This window comes from Fistularia commersonii, chromosome 24 (genome assembly GCF_037954325.1).
Source record: "Fistularia commersonii isolate RoL2024-O1a breed Wild chromosome 24, RoL_Fcom_v1.0, whole genome shotgun sequence".
NCBI lineage: Eukaryota > Metazoa > Chordata > Actinopteri > Syngnathiformes > Fistulariidae > Fistularia > Fistularia commersonii.
This window is the reverse complement of record NC_141307.1, coordinates 7,294,813-7,304,855: the sequence shown is the minus strand read 5'-3', so window position 1 is coordinate 7,304,855 and position 10,043 is coordinate 7,294,813. Positions and strand designations below refer to the sequence as shown.

General features: G+C 48.4%; 4 non-coding genes and 1 pseudogene across 4 annotated transcripts; all 5 read left to right on the top strand.

Moving 5' to 3' along the window:
• The first annotated feature begins 547 nt into the window (after positions 1-547).
• LOC147219838 (U2 spliceosomal RNA) lies at positions 548-712 on the top strand (annotated as a pseudogene).
• A 602-nt stretch (positions 713-1,314) lies between these two features.
• LOC147219837 (U1 spliceosomal RNA) lies at positions 1,315-1,478 on the top strand. The gene has a single exon (XR_015108240.1). It is a non-coding gene; the product is annotated as a U1 spliceosomal RNA (small nuclear RNA).
• Positions 1,479-2,661: 1,183 nt separating this feature from the next.
• LOC147219836 (5S ribosomal RNA) lies at positions 2,662-2,780 on the top strand. The gene has a single exon (XR_015108638.1). It is a non-coding gene; the product is annotated as a 5S ribosomal RNA (ribosomal RNA).
• Positions 2,781-4,167: 1,387 nt separating this feature from the next.
• LOC147219835 (5S ribosomal RNA) lies at positions 4,168-4,286 on the top strand. The gene has a single exon (XR_015108427.1). It is a non-coding gene; the product is annotated as a 5S ribosomal RNA (ribosomal RNA).
• Positions 4,287-5,671: 1,385 nt separating this feature from the next.
• Positions 5,672-5,790, top strand: LOC147219834 (5S ribosomal RNA). Its single transcript, XR_015108426.1, has one exon. It is a non-coding gene; the product is annotated as a 5S ribosomal RNA (ribosomal RNA).
• The last annotated feature ends 4,253 nt before the right edge of the window (positions 5,791-10,043 follow it).

Sequence of the window (10,043 nt, the reverse complement as noted above, 5' to 3'; positions counted from 1 at the left end):
ATTTAAAACCATTTTACTGTTGTCTTGTGTTCGTGCCGTTTTTTGAATTGTGTTTCCCGGCGATGAGCGGCGAGTCTCTGTGAGAGCTGGTCGCATCGATACGGTAACCAGACGGGTTCACAAGATGGCGCCCGTTTGCCGCGCTGTGTATCGTGAGCGGTTCAAACGTCCTGTTTCCACCTGTGTCTTTTCTCCTCACGGGCGACTTTTTCCCATATTCCAGGTTGATTTGAAGGGGACACGATTCCTAGGAGTCTGCTTGTTGAAGTCCTGGGTTTACTTTGATGCTTCAGCGTCCTGTCGGGGCGGGCATGCACCACGTGACCGGGCAGATGCGGAAGATGCATCAGCCATGTTGTTTCTTGTCAAGCAGGAGAGTCGGCCTCCACCGGGACCTCCGTCTCCGGGGCGATGGGGGCGATGGGGGAGATGCGCCGTCGCTCCGGGCCGAGCGGCTTAGACGGGGTGGGGGTTTATTTGGGAATGAAGTCGTGAGTGAAGCTGACGGTGCGGGGAATGCGCTGGCGTCGAGCGAGGGCGTGGGGCTATCGCTTCTCGGCCTTTTGGCTAAGATCAAGTGTAGTATCTGTTCTTATCAGTTTAATATCTGATACGTCCCCTATCCGGGGACCAAATATTAAATTGATTTTTGAGTCGTCCACTCCACGCATCGACCCGGTATTGCAATGCCTCTGGGAATGGTGCACCCCCTGCTTTTGTGTCCGATGTCAAGGTTGCCATGTCCTCCAACAACGTCATACATAACCAACATACACGGGACCCAGATCTTATCTGTACCCTGTGTGACCAGCGACACTGTCCCCGTTGTTTCTGCCGGTAGGGAACGGTAGATAGCGACACACGAGCGTGTCTGCCTGAAACCCTGTCCCTACCATTCGCCCCGTGCAGCCCAATAAAATCCCACTATGGACCAGAATTGAGCCTAAATGGATCGCATTTGAAACGGATGGATTGCCTTGTATAGACTGTGTCAGACTGGGCTCAGGGGGAAGTTCTCCCGGTCGTAGAGCAGCAGAAACCCCTCGCGCCATCAGGAGGACGGACGGAACGTGTTCCGGTTGTCCTCTGACTTCTTCGTGAAAATTGAAGCGTCCGTGTCGTTTTCGGCGTCCCGGCCCGTCAGAACTCAGAGTTGACGTTTTTTTTTGGCGGAGTGTGTGTGTGTGTGTGTTTGCGTGTGTGTGTGTGCGAGGGGGAACTTGTGTGAGCTCCCGGAACAGTCCGCGTGGGTTCCCCCCCGACTGAGAACGGCGTGCGTGTGAAAGCGGTCCGTGCGCGGGACGCGTGCGACTCATACTTACCTGGCAGGGGAGATACCATGATCAAGAAGGTGGTTCACACAGGACGAGGCTCAGCCATTGCACTGCGGCTGTGCTGACCCCTGCGAATTCCCCAAATGTGGGAATCTCGACTGCATAATTTTTGGTAGTGGGGTACTGCGTCCGCGCTCTCCCCTGTTGTGCTGTTCAAGAGCAAGTCTGTGTCGCCGGAGGCCGGGTTCACTGTTTGTGGTCGCACGCGCCCACCCTCCCTGGCTGGGTTGTGACCCAACCAGGGAGTTGTCGTTGCACATGGCAGGTGCACCGCAAAAGCGTGGATTTACGATCGGCCCAAAAAACAATCCAGAGTGTCCAAGTCCATGAAATGTTCCTGCTTCTTGATCTCCACTCCCTGTAGCTTCACCGTTCCACCCGAGTTCCTCTCATCCCCACACATGTATGCTGTCTTGCTGCGACTAACTTTCGTTCCTCTCCTTTCCAGAGCATACCCCCACCTCTCTATAGTTTCACCGAGACACTTTACAGTTTATAGTTTATTTTGATTTCCAAGTCTGCCTTTTATTATTTATTACTGTTATATTTTCTGTAACTCTGGCACAACAGTTTCCTTCGGGATAAATAAAGTTGTTCTTATCTTATCTTATCTTATCTTATCTTATCATATCTTATCTTATCTTATCTTGGCCTCCACCTCTTTTCTGCTCTCACTACAGATCACAACGGCATCTGCAAAGGTCACGGACCGTGGAGATTCACGTCTACCCTCATCCGTCAGGCCGTCCGTCACCGTTGCGAACAAGAGGGGGCTCAGGGACTATCCCCGACGGAGTCCCGCTTCCACCTTGAACTTCTCTGGTCCCGTCTTACAGCACACTGCACCACTGTCTCCCAGCTAGCATACATGTCCTGCACCAGTGTAACACACTTCTCTGCCGCTCCAGACTTCCTCATAGGATACCAGAGCTCCTCTCTTGGCAACCTGTCGTATGACTTTTCAAGGTGTACAAAAAGGCAATGCGGCTCCCACCGGCCTTCTCTGTACTTCTCTATGAGCATTCTCGACACAAATACTGCATCTGTAGTACTCTTCCTTTTTCCATGTGTATTTTATTTAATTTTCTCTTTCTCTTGTCATTAACTGTCCCGCCGTGCATTTGACTCCTGGTATGGCCTTTCCTAGCTCCCTCTTTATCTTAGGTAAAGTGTGTTTGATGATTTTTGGTTATAGTAACCTTGGTTGCAACTGGCTGTAATCATGGAAACGCAATAGAAGGAGCTCCTGACAGATCTGGAAATGACTGGAGGTGGAAAAGACGGAGGACGGCTGCTTATGACATGTCCTTCCGCGTAGGCTAGTCTCGTTTACGGCCGTACCACCCTGAACACGCCCGATCTCGTCTGATCTCGGAAGCCAAGCAGGGTCGGGCCTAGTTGGTACTTGGATGGGAGACCGCCTGGGAATACCAGGTGCCGTAAGCTTTTTTATGTTCGTCCCCTCTGTCAACAGCAGGAGGTGCTGTCTCTCAAGAGCGCCAACATTTCACACACGGACACACGCCGCTCATTCCCTTGTGTTTGTCCCACGGGAGTCACCGTGAAGCCCGGCGCGACACGCGCTCAGTCATAGTTCCCCGCCTTACCTTGTTCGGTCACTTTCCGTTGTCTCGCCGCCTCCGTCCGTCGCTCACCGCCTTTCTCGTCATCCCCGTTCAGTATTTCTCCATGTGTGCTGAATTTCTTTTTCTCTCGTTTGTGCCTCTCGCTGTTGAATAATCCAGCCGCTGACCTCCGTACCGCTGGCTCTCCTAGGCACTTCCAGGCCTCCACATGTACGGTACGTCATCAGGACCCACTGCCTTTGAACTCCTCATCCTCTTCGATGCCCTCCTCGCTTCTTTTTACACTTGTCTCTTCTCCTTTTGCGATCGCCAGTAATCAGCGCTTCTACCCTTGGCTCTCTTTCATTTTTCCCCATTCATTCATCATATTCCTAGGAGTCTGGTTGTTGAAGTCCTGGGTTTACTTTGATGCTTCGGCGTCCTGTCGGGGGGCAGTGCACCACGTGACCGGGCAGATGCGGAAGATGCATCAGCCATGTTGTTTTTTTAAAGGAGGAACATCGGCCTCCACCGGGACCTCCGTGTCCGGGGCGTGACGGAGGTCTTATCTTATCTTGACCTCCACCTGTTTTCTGCTCTCACTACAGATCACAACGGCATCTGCAAAGGTCACGGTCCGTGGAGATTCACGTCTACCCTCATCCGTCAGGCCGTCCGTCACCGTTGCGAACAAGAAGGGGCTCAGGGCCTATCCCCAACAGAGTCCCGCTTCCACCTTGAACTTCTCTGGTCCCGTCTTACAGCACACCGCACAACTGTCTCCCAGCTAGCATACATGTCCTGCACCAGTGCAACACACTTCTCTGCCGCTCCAGACTTCCTCATAGGATACCAGAGCTCCTCTCTTGGCAACCTGTCGTATGACTTTTCAAGGTGTACAAAAAGGCAATGCGGCTCCTACCGGCCTTCTCTGTACTTCTCTATGAGCATTCTCGGCGCAAATACTGCAAAAGTAGTACTCTTCCTTTTTCCATGTGTATTTTATTTAATTTTCTCTTTCTCTTGTCATTAACTGTCCCGCCGTGCATTTGAGTCCTGGTATGGCCTTTGCTAGCTCCCTCTTTACCTTAGGCTGCAGCCTAAGGTAAAGTGTGTCTGATGATTTTTGGTTATATTAACCTTGGTTGCCACTGGCTGTAATCATAGAAACGCAATAGAAGGCGCTCCTGACACATCTGGAAATGACTGGAGGTGGAAAAGACGGGGGACGGCTGCTTATAAAATGCCCTTCCGCGTAGCCTAGTCTCGTTTACGGCCATACCACCCTGAACACGCCTGATCTCATCTGATCTCGGAAGCCAAGCAGGGTCGGGCCTGGTTAGTACTTGGATGGGAGACCGCCTGGGAATACCAGGTGCCGTAAGCTTTTTCATGTTCGTTCCCTCTGTCAAAAGCAGGGGGTGCTGTCTCTCAAGAGCGCCAACATTTCACACACGGACACACGCCGCTCATTCCCTTGTGTCTGTCCCACCCGAGTCACCGTGAAGCCCGGCGCGACACGCGCTCAGTCATAGTTCCCCGCCTTACCTTTCGGGTCACTTTCCGTTGTCTCGCCGCCTCCGTCCGTCGCTCGCCGCCGTTCTTGTCATCCCCGTACAGTATTTCTCCATGTGTGCTGAATTTCTTTTTCTCTCGTTTATACCTGTCGCTGTTGAATAATCCAACCGCTGATCTCCGTACCGCTGGCTCTCCTAGGCACTTCCAGGACTCCACATGTACGGTACGTCATCAGGACCCCCTGCCTTTGAACTCCTCCTCCTCTTCGATGCCCTCCTCGCTTCTTTTTACACTCTTTTCTGCTCCTTTTGCGATCGCCAGTAATCAGCGCTTCTACCCTTGGCTCTCTTTCATTTTTCCCCATTCATTCATCATATTCCTAGGAGTCTGGTTGTTGAAGTCCTGGGTTTACTTTGATGCTTCGGCGTCCTGTCGGAGGGCCGTGTACCACGTGACCGGGCAGATGCGGAAGATGCATCAGCCATGTTGTTTTTTTTAAAGCAGGAACATCAGCCTCCACCGGGACCTCCGTGTCCGGGACGAGACGGAGGTCTTATCTTATCTTATCTTATCTTGACCTCCACCTGTTTTCTGCTCTCACTACAGATCACAACGGCATCTGCAAAGGTCACAGTCCGTGGAGATTCACGTCTACCTTCATCCGTCACCGTTGCGAACAAGAAGGGGCTCAGGGCCTATCCCCAACAGAGTCCCGCTTCCACCTTGAACTTCTCTGGTCCCGTCTTACAGCACACCGCACAACTGTCTCCCAGCTAGCATACATGTCCTGCACCAGTGCAACACACTTCTCTGCCGCTCCAGACTTCCTCATAGGATACCAGAGCTCCTCTCTTGGCAACCTGTCGTATGACTTTTCAAGGTGTACAAAAAGGCAATGCGGCTCCCACCGGCCTTCTCTGTACTTCTCTATGAGCATTCTCGGCGCAAATACTGCATCGGTAGTACTCTTCCTTTTTCCATGTGTATTTTATTTAATTTTCTCTTTCTCTTGTCATTAACTGTCCCGCCGTGCATTTGAGTCCTGGTATGGCCTTTGCTAGCTCCCTCTTTACCTTAGGCTGCAGCCTAAGGTAAAGTGTGTCTGATGATTTTTGGTTATATTAACCTTGGTTGCCACTGGCTGTAATCATAGAAACGCAATAGAAGGCGCTCCTGACACATCTGGAAATGACTGGAGGTGGAAAAGACGGGGGACGGCTGCTTATAAAATGCCCTTCCGCGTAGCCTAGTCTCGTTTACGGCCATACCACCCTGAACACGCCTGATCTCATCTGATCTCGGAAGCCAAGCAGGGTCGGGCCTGGTTAGTACTTGGATGGGAGACCGCCTGGGAATACCAGGTGCCGTAAGCTTTTTCATGTTCGTTCCCTCTGTCAAAAGCAGGGGGTGCTGTCTCTCAAGAGTGCCAACATTTCACACACGGACACACGCCGCTCATTCCCTTGTGTCTGTCCCACCCGAGTCACCGTGAAGCCCGGCGCGACACGCGCTCAGTCATAGTTCCCCGCCTTACCTTTCGGGTCACTTTCCGTTGTCTCGCCGCCTCCGTCCGTCGCTCGCCGCCGTTCTTGTCATCCCCGTACAGTATTTCTCCATGTGTGCTGAATTTCTTTTTCTCTCGTTTATACCTGTCGCTGTTGAATAATCCAACCGCTGATCTCCGTACCGCTGGCTCTCCTAGGCACTTCCAGGACTCCACATGTACGGTACGTCATCAGGACCCCCTGCCTTTGAACTCCTCCTCCTCTTCGATGCCCTCCTCGCTTCTTTTTACACTCTTTTCTGCTCCTTTTGCGATCGCCAGTAATCAGCGCTTCTACCCTTGGCTCTCTTTCATTTTTCCCCATTCATTCATCATATTCCTAGGAGTCTGGTTGTTGAAGTCCTGGGTTTACTTTGATGCTTCGGCGTCCTGTCGGAGGGCCGTGTACCACGTGACCGGGCAGATGCGGAAGATGCATCAGCCATGTTGTTTTTTTTAAAGCAGGAACATCAGCCTCCACCGGGACCTCCGTGTCCGGGACGAGACGGAGGTCTTATCTTATCTTATCTTATCTTGACCTCCACCTGTTTTCTGCTCTCACTACAGATCACAACGGCATCTGCAAAGGTCACAGTCCGTGGAGATTCACGTCTACCTTCATCCGTCACCGTTGCGAACAAGAAGGGGCTCAGGGCCTATCCCCAACAGAGTCCCGCTTCCACCTTGAACTTCTCTGGTCCCGTCTTACAGCACACCGCACAACTGTCTCCCAGCTAGCATACATGTCCTGCACCAGTGCAACACACTTCTCTGCCGCTCCAGACTTCCTCATAGGATACCAGAGCTCCTCTCTTGGCAACCTGTCGTATGACTTTTCAAGGTGTACAAAAAGGCAATGCGGCTCCCACCGGCCTTCTCTGTACTTCTCTATGAGCATTCTCGGCGCAAATACTGCATCGGTAGTACTCTTCCTTTTTCCATGTGTATTTTATTTAATTTTCTCTTTCTCTTGTCATTAACTGTCCCGCCGTGCATTTGAGTCCTGGTATGGCCTTTGCTAGCTCCCTCTTTACCTTAGGCTTTAGCCTTAGGCTGTAGCCTAAGGTAAAGAGTGTCTGATGATTTTTGGTTAGAGCAGTGTAGCACCCAACCTCTTAGTTAATGCAGTGATAGTACAATGGTTTGGGCCCTGGGAACGTTACTTCGATGAAATTTTCAATGGTAAACAGGAGAAACAATAATACCTAATTTTTTGATAACTTAAACTTATTTATGCTGTTTGATTATAGCGGTGCCTCCATCTCCTAAGGATAAAATATGAATTAAGACAAACACAGATCTCTTTAAGTACAAATTTAAAGTTTAGTTTCACAAAATTAAAAGAAAGAAAAATGAAATAAAATTGGTAGTGCGTTCATTTGAGATTTTGTCGCTTTGCAACTACATAAACATATTCAAAAACCATGTACATCCCTTCAAGTTCAGTCCAGTTCAAAAACCATAACCTTAAAGTCCTTTTTGTTTTTCTCAGAAAGTTCAATCGTGGCAGGCCTGATTCGATGCTCGGGATCGTTGGACCAGAAAAACAGAAAATGTCCGTTTCACTTGTTCACAAGCCCCAAAATAAAATGCATGTGCTTTGATGTACTCACTAATCCTTTTGGTGTTGAAGCAATGGATAGTCAAATGTTGTCCATCACCATGCGATTCCCTCTCGGCAAACGGGTTAGCAATGACTTGGCATCACGGCATCACGAAGTGCACTCGGTGAAACTCATCGATTAAGCCTCAGCAGAAACGTCCAGAGAATTCCTCTCGGTCCACTGAGCATCAAAGGTCTCCAATTCCAAGCTCATATACTTTACATACGAGTATGAAATTAACTCGCGGTAAAATGCTAACAATGCTAACGCTCGATTAGCATCGCATATGTGCACTTAAACATATCGTCTTAGCATAAAAATCATATACATCGAGTACTCACTCATCACAGGGTTAAATAGTCGAAAACAGCAACGTAGACTCTGCATCCACAATGTTTTATGACCATTCTCCTTTCAGCTTAGCTTCACAAACTTCCCTCGGCAAACGCAGCAGTCGAATGCCTCGCGCCTAGATGTTCTATTGCCTTCCTCATTCAGATCCCGCCATCACGCATGGGATTGGACACTAAGTGTACATCAACCAATACAATTCAAGAAAATACCATATTAACACTTAACAAGTTCGGATGCAAACAAAAGCACATGTTGAGCTGTACGTTTCACACAAGCTTGTGGCGATTAAAAGCACGATTCCCAAATAAATGACAAAAACCTTAGATAAGATTAAACCTTGTTTTTAACCATTTATGAACACATTTTAAACATGAAATATTAAATGTTTTACAGCCATTTCAGTCTTAATTAATTTTACTTAAATGTTAAAACATCTTTACATTTTAGCCTGTATGGTCTGTAATGAAATTTTAGACGGGCTACATCCTCCCCCTTCTAAAAGGTGTAGATGTCCTCATCTAACTGTACTGTTTAGACTTAGATCTGTACGGGCATGTTTTAGGATGTTTCACAAGATCAGGGTTTCCTCTGGCACTGAGGTTCAAGTGAATGACCATGCTCTGGTGCACAATAGTCACAGGTTCCCCAGCTTGAGTTCCAGGTTTATCATAGGTCAAGCGGATCACTGGTTTTACTTCACGCATTGACTTTCTGCTTCTAGGGCTGGTTTGAGTTCTCAACTCCACATCAGTGTCTTCAGCTGTATCATTAGTATCTGCTTCCTCGTTGGAGGACTGATATTCCTCTTCCTGTGAACTGACAGAATGTACTTTCTCCACCTCCGGTTCACTCTCAGATGAGGGGAAATTTTCAAAGGGAGTATGCTCTGGGGTGGTTCGGTCTGGTATGGACAGTGGTTTCCTGACCTTATCATAGGTTGGGCACTCGTAGACACACTCATACTCAGATTCAGAGTTTGAAGAGATGTCAGATGTCTGATCATTTTGGTGATGTGTTTGATGTCTTAGAGTATGTTGTCTCCTGGTAACTGGTGTTCTGACTCTTTTAGTTTGTTCAGAATTATCGGGAATCCTGACAAGATAACCAATTTGTAGAAGGTGGTCTCTGTGTTGAGTTTTGACACTTCCAGTTCCTTGTTCGGGTTTGACTCTGTCTACAGGTAAGTTGGAAAACTTTTTAATCACAATATAGGGTGTGGATTTCCATCTATCTTGTAGTTTGTTTCCCAGTTACGCCAACATTTCTTATGAGGACTCTTCTTGTAGAGGTTGGTCTCTTACTCATTGATCATAACAGGTTTTGTTTCTCAGATGGCTCTTGGTTGCACACTCTGCAGCTAAATGGTAAGCTTTTTGGAGTTCTTTTCTCATTTTGTCCACATACTGTAGGTGAGACGTCTCTGAATTACCGTCGAGAGCTGTACCAAAACAGAGGTCAACAGGCAATCTGGCATTGCGCCCGAACATTAAGTAGTATGGGGAATATCCAGTGGACTAATTTTTAGTGCAATTATACGCATGTACTAACTGACTGATATGTTGACTCCAGTTTTGTTTCTGCACATTTTCAAGAGTTCCAAGCATTGAGAGAAGTGTTCTGTTGAAATGTTCTGGTTGAGCATCACCTTGCGGATGATAAGGTGAGGTGTGCGACTTTCTTACTCCAAGCATGGATAAGAGTTTTTTTATGAGGCGGCTTTCAAAATCTCTACCTTGGTCTGAATGTATTCTAGCGGGTAGTCCATAATGAACAAAGTACTTTCCCACAATACTTTGGCAACTGTAACTGACTTTTGGTCCTTTGTAGGAAATGCCTGAGCATACCTTGTATAACAGACCTGGGCATTGTATGGCCCGGGCCACATACCTTTGGTTGACTCTGACCGCCAGTGTAAGGTTAATTGGAAATTACAAAATAAACATACTTTCCAATTTCACCTCATTCATGGGCTAAAGCTGCACTGCTTTTATTCTGAAGTTGTTGTTTTTTTTCTTAATTCACGCACATAATGACGTAATGCGAATATCAAGACATGCGCGCGATTGAATCACAAGAAGACAATTTTCGCCCTCAAAAATATCCGCTCAGGCTAAAAAGAGAAAGG